General features: G+C 43.4%; 1 pseudogene; it reads right to left on the bottom strand.

Annotated features, from left to right (window-relative positions):
• Nucleotides 1-3,868: 3,868 nt before the first annotated feature.
• On the bottom strand, nt 3,869-5,024 carry LOC100349833 (SERPINE1 mRNA-binding protein 1 pseudogene; annotated as a pseudogene).
• Between the last annotated feature and the right edge of the window lie 11,233 nt (nt 5,025-16,257).

Here is a 16,257-nt window from a genome sequence, read left to right as displayed (position 1 = left end):
GTAGGTGGCCAGGGAAAAAGTCTTTCACTTTTTCAGTTAGTATTTTTTCTATTATTAAGTCATAGTCAGCAACAACAAGAAAATAAAAATAAGTTTTGTATTGCCTTGTAGAAGCAAGACCCTTTTCTTAGACAATGTACATTTATTAACAAATTAACAGTGGTTTGGGTATGGCTTGAGATCAAGCTAGGTACTTGCTGTTCTTAAATTTTCAATAACTCTTAGGGCTATGCTAAGAAGCAGTTTGGGAAATCAGTCTTATCTAAGAGAGGTGGAGACAGAAGTGGAGACTATGGATTACAGATGGTGCAGCCTTTTCCTCACACCCATCCCTCTAGCTGCTCCACTTCTAATCCAGTGCTCTGCTAATGTGCCTGGGAAAGCAGTAGAAGATGGCCCAAGTGCTTGGGTCCCTGCACTCATGTGGGAGACCCAGATGAAGGCCCTGGCTCCTGGCTTTGGAACGGTCCAGCTCTGGCTGTTATGGCCATGAGGGGAGTAAACCAGTGGATGGAAGATCTCTCTCTCTCTCTCTCTCTCTGTGTCTCTCCTCTTTCTCTCTGTAACTCTGCCTTTTAAATAAATTTTTTTTTAATTTAAAGAAATGGTTCCTTGAATGTAATGTTTTACATTTAGATTTCTAACAATGGGAAGTTAACATTTTTGTTCATAAAAAACTGATTTTACTTACTTATTAATTTTAGCTTCATATGTATATATTTTAACCAGTTTTTCACTCAGTGATACGAATATTTTTGGCATCATGGCACATTGTTTTCATTGTTGCCAGTCAGATTATACAAAATACTCGAATAATGGAAGCATGAAATCACCTATTTTAAAATATCTAAGAAGGACCTTTTAAAAAATTCAATTTAAACGATTTATCTTTTAGATTCTGTTCTCCTGTCCTCACCATTGGGAATGTTCTTTGTGCAAAGTCTGCAGCATACCAAGAGGATAGCTTTTGAGGTTACCAAGTCTGTATGGTCAAAGAATCTTCAAGAATTCTGTAGCTGTGGTCAGTGTTGTGGTGTAGCAGGTTAAGCCACTGCCTGCAAAACTGCTTTACTTCCAATCCATATCCCTGCTAATGTGACTGGGAAAGGAGTGGCAGTGGAGTTCCAGGCTCCTGGCTTTGGCCTGGCAGAGCCTTAGCCGTTGCTGCCGTTTGAAGAGTGATCTCTTTTTCTCTTTCTCTCTGTGACTCTGCCTTTCGAATAAATAAATCTTTAAAAGAGAATCTGTAGCTTGTCCCCAAATGTAATATATATACTTTTATGTTTTTACCTTGTATACTAATACTTATATTTTTCAAATATTGAGAGCCACTGATTCATACTGAAGGAAAAAATATTAGGAATACCAAGGATGTCTATGCATTCAAATAATTTGCTTTTAAGATAACTCTGTAATTCCTAGCAGGTGAGTAGAAACTAGGTGGAAAAATATAAAGTATTGACTTACTTTTTTCCTTTTTTTTAAAGATTTATTTATTTATTTGCAAGTCAGAGTTAAACAGAGAGAGGAGAGGCAGAGAGAGAGGTCTTCCATCCACTGGTTCACTCCCCAATTGGCCGCAACGGCCAGAGCTGTGCCAGTCCATAGCCAGGAGACAGGATCTTCCTCTGGGTCTCCCACGCAGGTGCAGGGGCCCAAGGATTTGGGCCATCCTTCACTGCTTTCCCAGGCTGCTGCTCCTCCATTTGCAGAGGAACGACACTAGACCCTGCGCTGTACTTTTGTCTGCTCGGCTCTTCCTGGGTTAGCTGTCATTGCCTCACTCGCGGAGGAACGACGCCGTCCCGGGTTAGCTGCCGGCCCCTCCACCTCCGTGGAGCTTTCCCCGCTTCCGCGGAGGAGCGGCACACCACTGGCTGGCTCTCTCGGGGGCTGCTCAGATGTTCCTCAGGTGTTCCCTCAGATGTTCCTGGTGCATGTTGTCTCTCTCCTCCTTTATAGTCCTCTTCCACCAATCCCAACTCTGCTGCCCACACGCCGAGCATGCTGCTCTCCTCCAATCAGGAGCAAGATCAGCTCCTGCAGGTTACTGGTCGAACTGGAGGCAGCTGTGTAGAAGTTCTTTGGTCTCTCAGTGCCGTATTGTGGGAGAGCAGATGATAGAATAAGTCTTAATTTCAGTAACTTAGTCTAGTCTCAGTTGCTCCCCACACCAGGCCATAGCAGAGAGCTGGATTGGAAGAGGAGCAGCCGGGTCTCAAACTGGCGCCCATATGGGATGCTGGTACTGCAGGCCAGGTCTTTAAACCACTGCGCTACCGTGCTGCCCCCCCCTTTTTTCCCTTTTCATATTACTATTAAGCTTTTGTAACGTTATACAAATTGGATTCATTTGTTGCAGTGGTATCTCATCTTACCAGACACTGGGTTTCATAATTCTGAAGATGAATTAAATGGTGCAACACCTTCCTTTGTATTCATCTACTTTGTACATATCTTTATTATAGTACTTCTCACAGTGTATTACAGTTGTGTGACTGTATTTCCTCTCTTCTAGGTAACACCTAAGTTTCATTATTTTGTTGCTCTCCTACTACAGTGGCTTCTTTGTGGTATATGCTCAGATTTTGTTTTAATTCATTCAACAAACCTGAATTCTATGCTTTGTAAAAGATGAATGTTTGACCAATAGATTTTAATTAAATTGCATTATTGTTCATTTTTTAATCATTAATAAATTATATTTAGGGTAACTTTAGGCTCATTGCAATATTGAATAGAAAGTACAGAGAATTCCCATATATTCCATGTCTCTCTCTCTTAAACTCCCCCCACTGTCAACATACCACACCACGGAGATAGTTTTGACATGTTGCGTACCATTATCACCCAGAGCCTAAAGTTTATATTAGGGTTCTCTCTTGGTTTTGTACATCCTATGGATTTGGACAAAATAAATAGCATGTATCCACCACTGTAGTTTTATAAGATTAGTTTCACCACTCTAAATATCTTCTCCTTCCTTGCTAACCCTGAGCTACCACTGATCTTTTTACTGACTCCATAGTTTAGTCTTTTCCAGAATGACAGTTTGGAACCTTTTCAGGTTGGCTTCTTTCACTTAGTAAAATGCACTTAAGGTTCCTTTATGTCTTTTCTTGACTTAATAGCGTATTTCTTTTCAGTGCTGAATAATACTCTGTTGTCTACCACAGTTTACTTACCTGTTCATCTACTGAAGGACAAATAGGTTGCTTCCAAGTTTTGGCAATTTGTGAGTAAGGTTGGCGTAAACATTTGTGTGCATCTTTTAGTGCTCACATGTTTTCAAATCGTTTTGGTAACTATTAAGAAGTGTGATTGCTGGGTCATATGGTATGACTATGTTTAGTTTTTTTTTTAATACATAAAGTAGTTAGTATTGCACACAGCATAAAATTCGACAAATCAAAATTTACATGTCCCAGTTGACCATGTGTGAAAATGCAAAGCAGGTATTAAAACCAATATTATGTCCAGTATTAAAAACCAGTTTGTAACTGGGGAACATCTAAATCCTTAATTAAAAAACACAAATGAAGTGCAAGCTTTAAACTGGTACACACTGTTGACACCTGTATTTCAAATTTGGAAATGCATATTTGTAAGAAGCAATACAAAAGTATTCATGAAGAATGCATAATCATTGAAAATGATGAAAACATCCCTGCTACCAATATATTTCTAAATACAAACTGACTGCCATATTTGTTACTTTTGTGTAGCAAGAGAAGTTTGCTTTCAAAACAGATAAAATTCAGTCTTTAGGTGTGAATAATATGAATAACAGTCTTTTTTTGAAATTCTTAGTAGTTTGGGATCCTTAAACATGCAAAAGCTTTGAATAGCAGGGTCTACAAAGGAACCAGGGTTGTCATGGCATCCAGTTAAGCCAGAGCTGGAAATGCCTCTGGGTCATTGGCATCAGGAGCAGAAGCACTTGACTTGTCAGTCCTGCTGCCTTGGTTCGGACGTCCACTATGCCCATGTCCTCCTTGCCCTTCCCTGCCACCTTGTCCTGGGTGGCCTAGGTCTCCAAAACTGATCTCCAGCTGCGACGTTATATCATTTGCTGGCTTCCGGAAATGATGGTCCATCACGGAGTCTTCAGCATGAGCCTCTTCACTCTGATTTGTGAAGAACAAATTCTTTCTTCCATTGCCCATCAACGCCTTCATTTGGTTTTCAGGTATTAAATTCTGCTTTTGCCCAGTCTTCTGTCTGAATTGCCTCCACTCATCCAAAGTCATCTCTTTTGACCCCTCTTCCTTTACCTCTTCCACTTCGTTTTCCTTATTTTCAGTGTCTGCCACTGGATGTTCTTCACCTTCAGGTGTTTCCTCAGTCACCTTTGATTGATCCAAGTCAGTTAACTCATCTTTTGATAGTTCCCCAGTTGTGAGATCTGCTACCTCCACGTTTGTCCTCGTGCTTCCGACCAGATCCATCGCTTCCACTGTGCCTGTCAAATTCACGTTTGCCACGAGAATCAAATCCATCTCCTAGGCCCGTTCCATGTCCATGGCCTCCTCGACCTCTTCCAAAGACCACCACGGCTTCAGATAAGTCGGTCAATTATAGGCGTATCAACGGAAAACTCGCCTCCTGCACCCTTTTCTTCTAGTGGCTTTTCAAATCTTCTTTCACGAGGTGGTCGCCTTTCTGGCCTTCTATCACTTATTTTCCCTTCACCTTGAAGTTGTTGATCAAGTCCTCTCCCAACACATCTTATTCTTTCTTTCTTGAGCACCACGGGTGGCTGCGACTCCTCTTTCTTGTCAGCCACACCAACGTTGGGAGGCAGAGGATTTTTGCTATCTTTCTGGGTCTCTGTACGCAGCTGTTTGCCACGGCCTGAGCTGCGCTCTTGGCCCCAGGAGCCCCCAACACCGCCCCCCGCCAGCTTCTTTTTTCTTGTTCTCTGCTGCCTTCAGCACCTGGAAGGGGTACAATTCGTTGTCAAATAACTGGTCGAATCAGTTGGTGACCGCGCAGCCGAAGCCTTCCTGTAGGTGCGCAGGCATGACGTTGGTTCCGCGGCGCGTTCCTCCACGGAGTGAAGCGGGCTGCGCTGAGCCATCAGCGCCTGCTTCAGCTCTTCCCCAAGTTGTACATGTAGTCTTATAGGAATCTGCCAAACTGTCTTCCCAAGCATTGTACCATTTTGCATCCTCATAAACAATGAATGGGAGGTTCTGTTGCTCCACATGCTTATTGGCATTTACTCATGTTGGTGTTTTAGAGTTTGTTCATTCCAGTAAATACAGTGGTATCTCATTGTTATTTTGATTTGCAATTTCTTACTGAAATATGACATTGACCATCTTATCAAATGTTCACTTACCATCCTTGTATCTTCATTGAAGTGTCTATTCAGGTCTTTTTCCTATTTTTAAATTGAGCTCTTCATTTTCTTATTTTTCAGTTTTGAGAAATTCTTTGTATATTTTGAATAGCATTCCTTGATGAAATGTGCCTTTTGTGTACACTTTCTTCCTGTCAGTAATTTGTCTTCTCATTCTCTTTATTTAGCATAGCAATTCTTTATTTGAAAGCTGTCAAGCTTATCAATTATTTCAATTGTTATATCAATTATTTCAATTGTTTCTTTCATGCATTATGTATTTTGTGCTGTATCTAAAAAGTCATTGCAACACAAAGATCATCTAGATTTTCTTCTGTTATATTAAATAGCAGATTTTCTAGATGTAATTTTATTTTACATTTAGGTTGGTGATCCATTTTGAGTTGATTTTTGTGATGCATGTAAAGTTTATGTTTGGATTCATTTTTTGGCATGTGTTTTTCTCTTCCATTTCTCTGAGTTTCCTGGATCTGTGTTTGGGTGTCTGTCATTATTTTGTGGGAAGTTTGTAGTTATTGTTTCCTGTGATACTTCTGTTCATTTCTCTCTTCTCCTTTTGGTATCCCTATTACATATATGAAGCATGTTTTATAATTATCCCACAGTTCTTGAATATTGAATTCCGTGTTTTTTCCATTTCTTTTCCTCTTTGGTTTTCAATTTTGGATGTACCTATTGAAATAGCTACATGTTCATAGCTTCTTTCCTCAGCTATGGCCAGTCTTCCAAGGGGCCCTTTAAGGTGTTCTCCATTTCTTTCACGGAACATTTGATCTGTAGCACTTTTTATTGGATACTTTTTAGAATTTTGTCTCTCTGCTTACATTGTTCACATGTTTTTTTTTGTTTTTGTTTTTGTTTTTTTTTTTTTTTTTTTTTTTTTTTTTTTTTGACAGGCAGAATGGACAGTGAGAGAGAGAGACAGAGAGAAAGGTCTTCCTTTGCCATTGGTTCACCCTCCAATGGCTGCCGCGGCCGGCGTGCTGCGGCTGGCACACAGCACTGATCTGAAGCCAGGAGCCAGGTGCTTCTCCTGGTCTCCCATGGGGTGCAGGGCCCAAGCACCTGGGCCATCCTCCACTGCATTCCCTGGCCACAGCAGAGAGCTGGCCTGGAAGAGGGGCAACCGGGACAGAATCCGGCGCCCCAACCGGGACTAGAACCCGGTGTGCTGGCGCCGCTAGGCGGAGGATTAGCCTATTGAGCCACGGCGCCAGCCGTTCACATGCTCTTGCATGCTGTCTATCCATTAGTGATGTTGGCATATTAATTATAGCTGTTTCAAATTCCTTGTCTGATAATGACAACATCCATGCCATCTCGGAGGCTGATTCTGATACACTGTTTTTCCTTGTAGTATTTATTATAATAATCTCTTGATATCTGGACATAATGATCTAGGGAAAAGGAAGTGGTATTAGTAAATATGTAATAATGTGGGGGAAGGAGAAGCCATGTCTATAATCCTATGATTTGGTCTCTGTCTTTTGGTGAGCATGTTTATCTGGATCGTGAACTTGGTATGTGCTCTTCAGCTTTTTTTTCCTTCCCCCCATGTGGGTTAGGATGGATAGGGTAGGCTGGTGCGGGCATTCCCTTCTTTCACATGAATGACTAGAGTGAGTTAGGGTTGTATATTCCCCTTCCCCTAGCTCAGTCAGGCTCTGATAAAATGCCAGCAGGGCAGGCTCTGGTTAATAGTTTCTCCTGATGGGTAAATGGGTAATAATGCTGTGGCACACTCAGAATGGTTCCTTTCGTCCAACCCCTGCTGGAAGCTTGAGAGGACTTTTCCTAGTATTCACTCTCGGGACCTGGTAGAGTCCTGCAGGCAAAACTTGCAGAAGTGTGGTGTTCCACTGTGACTGGGCATACCTCCCTCACACATTGGACATTTGTTTGTTCAAGAGAGTGCAAGAGAGAGCAAAAAGAGCATGTCCATTAGTACTTGGAGTTAGTAGTTCTCAAATTTGTCAACTATAAGCCTCTAGCAATTTGTCCACTCTAAGCCTCTAACAGTTTGTCAGCTATAGTTCAGGTTTTTCTGCCTTTCACTGGTTCCCTCAGAGGTTTCTGCTGGTGGGTTTTTGCTTTGTTGTTGTTATCTCTGTACCCACCTGTCTGTATCTCCAGTTTTGGGAGCAGTGGTTTGCCCTGTGACCCTGCTTCTCTGATGGATCTAAGAAGAGTTGTTGATTTGGTTTGTTCATCCTTTTCTTGTTAGGATAAAAGGGCAACTTCTAGGCTCCTTACATGCTGGGTTGGAACTCCTTTTTTTTTTTTTTTTTTTGACAGGCAAAGTTAGACAGTGAGAGAGAGAGAGACAGAGAGAAAGGTCTTCCTTCCGTTGGTTCACCCTCCAATGGCCCCCAGGGCTGGCGCGCTGTGCCAATCTGAAGCCAGGAGCCACGTGCTTCCTCCTGGTCTCCCATGTGGGTGCAGGGCCCAAGCACCTGGGCCATCCTCCACTGCCTTCCCGGGCCACAGCAGAGAGCTGGCCTGGAAGAAGAGCAACCGGGACAGAATCCGGCGCCCCAACCGGGACTAGAACCTGGTGTGCCGGCGCCGCAGATGGAGGATTAGCTTAGTGAGCTGCGGCACCGGCCAGGAACTCCTTTGTTTCTTATGCATTTTTTTTCAAGATTTATTTATTTACTTGAAAGACAGAGTTACTGAGAGAAGGAGAGACAGAGACATCCTCTATCTCTGGTTCACTCCCTAGATGGCTGGAGCTGAGCCGATCTGAAGCCAGGAGCCTCTTATGGGTCTCCCATGTAGGTGCTAGGGCCCAAGCACTTGGGTCATCTTCCACTGCCTTCCCAGACCATTAGCAGGGAGCTGTATTAGAAATGGAGCATCCGGGACTCGAACCAGTGCCCATATGGGATGCCACTGTGGCAGGTGGATGCTTATCCTACTACGCCACAGTGCTGGTCCCTTTTCTTATGCATTTTTAAGGCATGTGCAATCCCCAGGTTCAGTTCTTCTTGAGTTCTTCACTGCTGCCATGGAATAATTGAGGAATTGTGAATGCATTTGTTCTGGTCTGAAATTCCTGTGTTGGAACTTACTCGGCAGTGTAGTTGACAGTATTAGGAGGTGGGGACTTTGGGAGGAAATTAAGTCTTTTTTTTAAAAATATGTGTTTTTTTAATTGATTGGTTTGACAGATAGAGCTAGACAGTGAGAGAGAGAGAGACAGAGAGAAAGGTCTTCCTTCTGTTGGTTCACTCCCCAAATGGCCACCACAGCCGGTGCTGTGCCTATCCGAAGCCAGGAGTCAGGTGCTTCCTCCTGGTCTCCCATGCAGGCACAGGGCCCAAGCACTTGGGCCATCCTCCACTGCCCTCCCTGGCCACAGCAGAGAGCTGGACTGGAAGAGGAGCAGTTGGGACTAGAACCCGGCGCCCATATGGAATGCTGGCGCCACAGGCGGAGGATTAACCAAGTGAGCCATGGCACCGGCCCTGGAAATTAAGTCTTGAGCAGATCCCCCATGAATGTCCTTATAAAAGAATTAGAGGAAGTTGGTTTGCTCCCTCTGCCGTGTAAAGACAGCATTTTCCCCTCTTACCATAGGAGGACACAGCAACAAGGTGCCACCTTTGAGGCAGAGACTGGGACCTCACCAGGCATGGAAACTGCTGACTCCCTGCTGTTCCACCTTCCAGCTTCCAGAACTACAAGAAATGAGTTTCTGTTTTGTATAAATTGTCCGATCTGAGGTGGATTTTTGAATGGTATACTTTTCCTTTCTAAAGGAAAAATCAGACTATCAATATAATATTTTATAGTGGAACATGAAGAATATTGAGTTCATTATTTTTACTCTATTACCCTTCCCTTCACTACCTTCTTTTCCCTTCCCTTGCTTCATTCCCTGCTTCTCTTCCCCAACTTGGGTTATCCTGATCAAGAGCTGTTTATTAAAAACATATGCCAGCTACCTATAAGATATGGGTAATCTCTGTTTCTCAAATTGATTTTCATTGCATATGAAGGGGAAATGGAGGATTAAGAAGAGTAGACAATGAGGAACAAAGTGGGCAGTAAATTCATTCAGTTAAGTGGGTGAGGATTTCATCTCTGGTTGTTCCATTCCTTCCATGCTGTCCTCAAAGAGTGGAATCTGAACTCAACACACATTTCCACCCCTCGACAGACCTTTCTGATGTTCCCTGGGCAGACTTTGAGCCACAGGCTGTTTTGAAGGTTCAGCTAATCTTTACCAAGCTAAAATCTGGATTCTGGCTTCCTGTCCATCTGCCAGCAGCCATCAGGTAAGCCAGGATGTGTGCCTAGTAGCATGGGCAGGAGCTGTTGAGAAAGAAGCAGCAGTCAGATAGGATACTGTTTCTCCTGAGAGTCTACAGCTCTCTGTGCTCCACAAGGCTCCTGGCCCCACTCAGCTGCTCCCAGCCTGAGAAGGCACACAGACTAGGATACAAGGTTAAGCTAGGTTATGTCCTATATAGGATTCATGTGTGCTGTGGAGGCTGCAAGTTCATGCTTCCTAAGAGTGCAGCTTACAACAAGCCTTTCCAACATGGTGCAAATCAGCTGAAGTTTGCTCAGAGCCTTCAGTCTGTTGCTAAGGAATAAACTGGGCACCACTCTGTAGAGGTTATAAAAGTTCTGAATTCTTTATGGGCTCATAAAGATTCCACATACAAATTCTTGGAGATTAATCCTGATGGACCTATTCCATAGCATTATCAGAAAAAATTCTGGCACAGCGGATCACTAAACCCGTCTGCAAGCCCAGGAAGATACATGGGCTGATAGCTGCAGACCACAAGTGTGGTGGCCTTGGAAAGGGCCACAAGTTCCCCCACATTCTCTGTGGTTCTCATTGTGTAGCCTGGAGAAGGCACAATTGCACTATTACTACTAATTACTGCTAATAGAAGCAATGTTTGTCAGAGTTATACCAAATAAACACCACAGGACAGGCGTGTCTGCTTAAAGGAGTTATCGTTAAAATTAGTCTGCAGATAATTTCGTGAATGCCTTGTCAAATTATGAAAGTTTAACTGCAATTATGTTTGAAGACTAAGTGATAGTGTGTCTTGTTTCTAATAAGATATGCTTCTTTTTGTCTTTGCTTTATCTTACTAGAGAGTTATATGTCAGTGTTTAAAACAGCTGCATGGCATAACAGGTGTAAATTAAATTCCTTAAAAGAGGAAAAAAATCTGGAGTCTGTCCTATCAAGTATTTGATCTAGTTCTGGTTCGAGTTACTGTTCTTTAATTTTTCTTTTCATAATATCTCCATTTATAATTATAATAATAATGATATTTCTCAGTCACCAGAGTTTTTTTGTATGAGTCTTGCTGGTAAAGTCTCCCAAGTGAATTCTGACAAGGTACTTCGGATGAGACATTAACTAAGTGACTTGGTACTGTTATATTTCCCCAGAACATTGTTAAGTAGAGAATTAGAGCCCTGGGAAGCTATTTCTAGCGTACTTCTGTATGTTGGATGGAAAAGGAAGTAAGTAGGTCTCTAATTTCTGCTCCTTATCTGCCACTTTTCCTCAAAAGGATAATAAGCCCTTTAGGCGAGAGCTTCTTTAGTTTGTGGATTTTTTTTTTTTTTGAGGCTTAATATGTTCAGAGCAGGTGTTGTGTCTCCATGTTCTGTACAGTGTCTGCCATCCCAGGCTGTGCTGAAGTCCCTTTAACCACTGCTCCATATTTAGTGCTATGCTGCCAGCATCTCCTCTCATCCCCTATGACTCATCAGTGAGTTGTGGCACTGTGTCTTCCACGATGTATTAGCTTTGATTTGATCCATACTATGCAGGTTATGTAGAATGTTCTAAGCTTTAATAGTCCTTTCAATCTGAACCTTAGTTTTCTTGCCTGATGAGGTTTTGTACTGAAATATTCAATGGCTTGTGCTGATAGTGGTGCATTGTGGAAATTGATGATGTCCACTTTGATAGTTTTTATTTTTTATTTTTTTTTTTGACAGGCAGAGTGGACAGTGAGAGAGAGAGACAGAGAGAAAGGTCTTCCTTTGCTGTTGGTTCACCTTCCAATGGCTGCTGTGGCCGGCGCACCGCGCTGATCTGAAGGCAGGAGCCAGGTGCTTCTCCTGGTCTCCCATGGGGTGCAGGGCCCAAGCACTTGGGCCATCCTCCACTGCATTCCCTGGCCACAGCAGAGAGCTGGCCTGGAAGAGGGGCAACTGGGACAGAATCCGGCACCCTGACCGGGACTAGAACCCGGTGTGCTGGCGCCGCAAGGCGGAGGATTAGCCTAGTGAGCTGCGGCGCCGGCCTGATAGGTTTTTTTTTTTTTTTTTTTAGATTTATTTATTTATTTTAAAGTCAGGGTAACACAGAGAAGGAGAGGTGGGGCAGGGTGGGGGTTGTCTTCCGTCCGCTGGTGCACTCCCCAGCTGGCTGCTATGGGTGGACCTGCGCCAATCTGAAGCCAGGAGTCATGAGCTGTTTCTGGGTCTCCCAAATGAGTGCAGGGAACCAAGGATTTGGGCCATCTTCTACTGCTTTCCCAGGCCATTGCAGAGAGCTGGATTGGAGGTGGAACAGCCAGGACTTGAACCAGCATCCATATGTGATACCGGCACTGCAGGCAGCGGCTTTACCTGATATGCCACAGCGCCGGCCCTGGTACTTTGTTTTAAGTACAGCTATTTCTTGGGCCAGTGCTGTGGGAAAGCAGTAGAAGATGGCCCACATCCTTGGGTCCCTTGGACCCAAATCCTCTGGGTCTCCCCAGAAGCAACTGCTGACTCCTGGCTTTGGATCGGCGCAACTCCAGCCATTGTGACCAACTGGGGAGTGAACCAGTGGATGAAAGACCTCTCTCTCTCTCTCTGCCTCTCCTTCTCTCTCTGTGTAACCCTGACTTTCAAATAAATATATAAATCTTAAAAAAAATTAGCCATTTCAAAAGTTGCTGTCATTGTTCAGCTATAAAAAAAAAATGGTCAGACTGGTGGATTATAAACAGAAATCAGAGATCCAAGATCAAAGCACTGGCAGATTTGTTGTCTAGTGAGGGTCTGCTCTTTTGCTCGTGGACAGCTATGACCTCCTGTGAGAGAAGGGGAAGAACGTTCTCTGGGTTCTCTTTTATGAGGATGCTACTCCCATTTACAAGAGTTCCACCAGCATGACGTAATCACCTCTGGAAGTCCTTAGCTCCTCATAGTACCACACTGGAGACTAGATTTCAACAAATGAATTTTGAGTGTACACAAATATTTAGATCATAGCAGATGGGGAAGGAGAGGTAGGAGAGTGAGATATGTAAAGAAAAATGATAATCTGGATTGGAAATTGAACCCAAACCGAAGAAAAGTTTACTCAAGACTAAAAGTAGGGACTGGCATTGTGGCATAGTAGGTTAAGTCACCACTTTCAATGCCAGCATCCCATGTTGGAGCGCCAGTTTGAGTCTCAATTGCTTTTTTTAATACGGCTTCCTGCTTAAGCAACCTGGAAAAGCAGCAAAATATAGCCCTGGTGCTTGGGCCACTGGCACCCACGTGAGAGACTCAATTGGAGTTCCAGGCTCCTGGGTTTGGCCTGGACCAGCTTTGGATGTTTCGAACTTTGGGGAAGAAGCAGTGAATGGGAGATCTCTTCCTCTCTCTGTCTCTCCCTTTTCCTCTGTCACTCTCTTTCAAATAAATAAGATAAATCTTCAAAAAACACTAACATTAATCAAAATGGAGACAAAATGATAGTAAAAAAGCCTCACCTTGGAAATGCAGTCTGGCATTTATTGTGTTAAAACAATGACTTAATGGATGGGAAGTGATTCGGAAAGGAATCAGTGCCATGGAGTATTTCATGGTGAGATTGGGAAGATCTTGTATCAAAATATTATCAGTCCCAAAGACACCTTTCATGGTAGGTAGGAGTTGGTTTTCTCTTGGTCAGTGCTTACTGGAGATGGCTGGGATCCAGGTTGACATCCAGGTGTAGTCACCTGGTAAGATAATGCAGGGGGTCCTCTTTGAGAAGCTTACATTAAGAGTTTTGCTTGCTGAAGGAAGGAGACACTTTTGCTTAAGGATTTGAGGTAGGAAGAGAAGAGTGTATGGTATTTGCCTCAGCTCTGAACTCCTGATAGTTTTTTTAAAGGATGTATTTACTTATTTGAAAGTCAGAGTTACATAGAGGAGAGGCAGAGGCAGAGAGAGAGTGTTCTTCCATCCACTGGTTCACTCCCTAATTGGCTGCAACAGCCAGGGCTGTGCCGATCTGAATTCAGCCAGGAGCCAGGAGCTTCTTCCGGGTCTCCCACATGGGTGCAGGGGCCCAAGGATTTGAGCCATCTTCTGCTTTCGCAGGCCATAGCAGAGAGCTGCTATGGGAAGTGAAGCATCCGGGACTAGAACTGGTGCCCATGTGGGATGCCAGCACTGCAGGTGTCAGCTTTACCTGCTATGTCACAGCGCTGGCTCCTTCATGATAGTTGTCATGATTTGTATCTGAGCCCTGTAAGTCAGGGGTTAGAGACAGAAGCTGAAGGGCTGCTTTTCCGAGGCTGCAGGCACTCCTATTCCTGCTTTGGTGAGAAGTGTGCAGAGATGCCGGGACAGCCTGGGTGTTTGCTATGTGTTTGAGAAATCCAAGAAACAGGCTCTTTGGCTCTGGCAAAGCAGTACAGCAAATATCCACAGGCTAGTGAGATCTACTGCGCTTTCCTTAAACTATTGCCTTTTTGATTCATAGAAGGATGATAGGGAGTAGAAGTCAAGAAGGGCAAAATGTAAAAGGAAGTACAAGCCATCCAGTGACTTAACCATGAAAGCAGAGACATCCCAGAAAGCCATGCACAATCTTGGTGTAGATGGTGGGCTTTTTGCTAGTTGAGGAATTTAACGTATGTTTTAAAATTTTAGTTCCGTTTTTATTTACTTCTAAAATTTTACTTGAAAGGCAGAGAGATGATAGAGATACAGAGAGACCTTTCGTCTTCTAGTCATTCCTCAAATGCCTGCACCAGCTGAGGCTAGGCCAGGCTAATGCCAGGAACCAGGAACTCAATCTGGGTCTCTCATGTGAGTGGCAGGAACTCAAGTAGTTGGCCATCACCTGCTGCCTCCAAGGGAGTGCATTAACAGGAAGATGGAATCAGAAACAGAGCCAGAATTCAAACTCGGGCATTCCAGTATGGAGTGCCAGTGTCCCAAGCAGTGTCTTAACCACTGTGTCAAATGCCCACTCCTAGGGTTGGTTTATTTTTTTATCTTAAGTTGAAACTTGGATTCTTTCCTTCTCCTTGGTACCCTATCTCTCTCCTTTCTCCATCCCTTTCTTCTTTCCACAGTATTAAAAATAAAGCTGACCACAATTATTTTTCTTTCACTACATCTTCAATTTATTTACTTATTTTTGCTACTTTTTTGTGTTATTGAATTGGCCTCAGGGGTTGACTGGACATTGTGTAAGAACTGTTAGTGTCAGCTGCATCCTGAAATTCTCAATCCCAGCACTGAACATTTATTGATTTTTTTTTTTTTTTTTGCTTGTGTACCTGTTCCTTGTGTCCATTTCCTGATCTTTCTTTGTGTAGCTATCCCTCATCATGTTCAGTCCAAGTCTTGTGAGTCAGACTGACACTGACCTTGGCTTCAAGAATCCTCACAGGGTTCAGGATTTGGACCTGGGGGATTTACTGCCCTGTACTTCTTTTTGGAGCTGATGGGAAAGATCAAACCATATAGAATGAAGCTGGAGCTGCTGGTGACTAATTTTGCCACCACCCTGAAAGAGCCTGCCCGAAAATAAAGCCAGGCAGATGAGTACAGACCCAAGGGATGCAAAGGTAGATTCCTGACTACGTTAATGAAGTTTTTGACCCAGTCACATCATATGCACTTTCAGGTTTGCGAGTCAAAATTGGGCCTTTTCAGCCTAAGCAGCTTGAACTGTGTTCCTGCCATAGCACCTAAGTCATTTGCTGGTGCTGTATTGGAAGGATGATAAGTTGAAGATATAATGGTGAGGAATAGCTGCCTGTAAAACAAGCATCCTGAAAGCAACCTAAACCTAAAGGGACCTGGTCTTATTAAGGTGTACTGAGAGATGCTGGGAAGTGGCTGGTGCTTCTGGTCATTATAATCCCTCTCCCCATGCTTGAAGAGTCTTGGCTGTCTCACCTACCCGTGGGCTTAGAATAGGATTTGGTGGTTTAATAATTTTAACTTGGGAGATGATATTTCAGTACATCACAAATGTCTGGCTCTTCATTAGCAGGCCCTATTCTTTTGCCTGAACTATACCTTATCTCATCCAGATTATCTTAGTTCTCTGTACACCAGCTGAAAAGCAGAAGGGAGTGGGACGATAGCTCCCATGATAGGAAAATGAAAGCCTTTCCGCATTTTTCTGCCTCTTCCAAGAAACCTATTATTAGGAAGTATGGAATTGGCAGGTATGTGGTCTTCCATTCTGTGTACCTGACTGCTTCAAGGATACAAGCCAGACTGCAAAGTATTGAGAGAAGAAAAAAATGCACACTGAGGCCTTAAAAAATTAGTCATGCAAGGGAGAGATTTGAGATGCAAATGTGTGCCTCTTGATACATTAAACGGAAAGGTGAAACACGATTACTGGCTATGACCGATTGGAAAAGTACCGCCTCCCAGAGGTTTGGGAAATAACTCACGGGCATGGCGTAAGGACTGGCTGATCCACTACTCAGCAGCTGTGCCAAGCATTACAAGTTTCACTTAAAATTAAACCTGTCTGAATCATTGGCCTACTTCAACCTCCTTTATTGCAACCTTGTCAAAGGGACCAGTATTGGGACTCAGACTTTTCCATGTCTGGGACCACTGTTTTCTTCAAGTGTATGAAGAGTGTGCCTTTTCACTGAAAATATTTTACTAACAATAGCTATATG

The sequence above is a fragment of the Oryctolagus cuniculus genome, chromosome 3 (genome assembly GCF_051225735.1).
Source record: "Oryctolagus cuniculus isolate XC-2025 breed Fujian yellow rabbit chromosome 3, ASM5122573v1, whole genome shotgun sequence".
NCBI lineage: Eukaryota > Metazoa > Chordata > Mammalia > Lagomorpha > Leporidae > Oryctolagus > Oryctolagus cuniculus.
The sequence above is the reverse complement of the archived record's forward strand: the minus strand, read 5'-3'. Positions and strand labels throughout refer to the sequence as shown.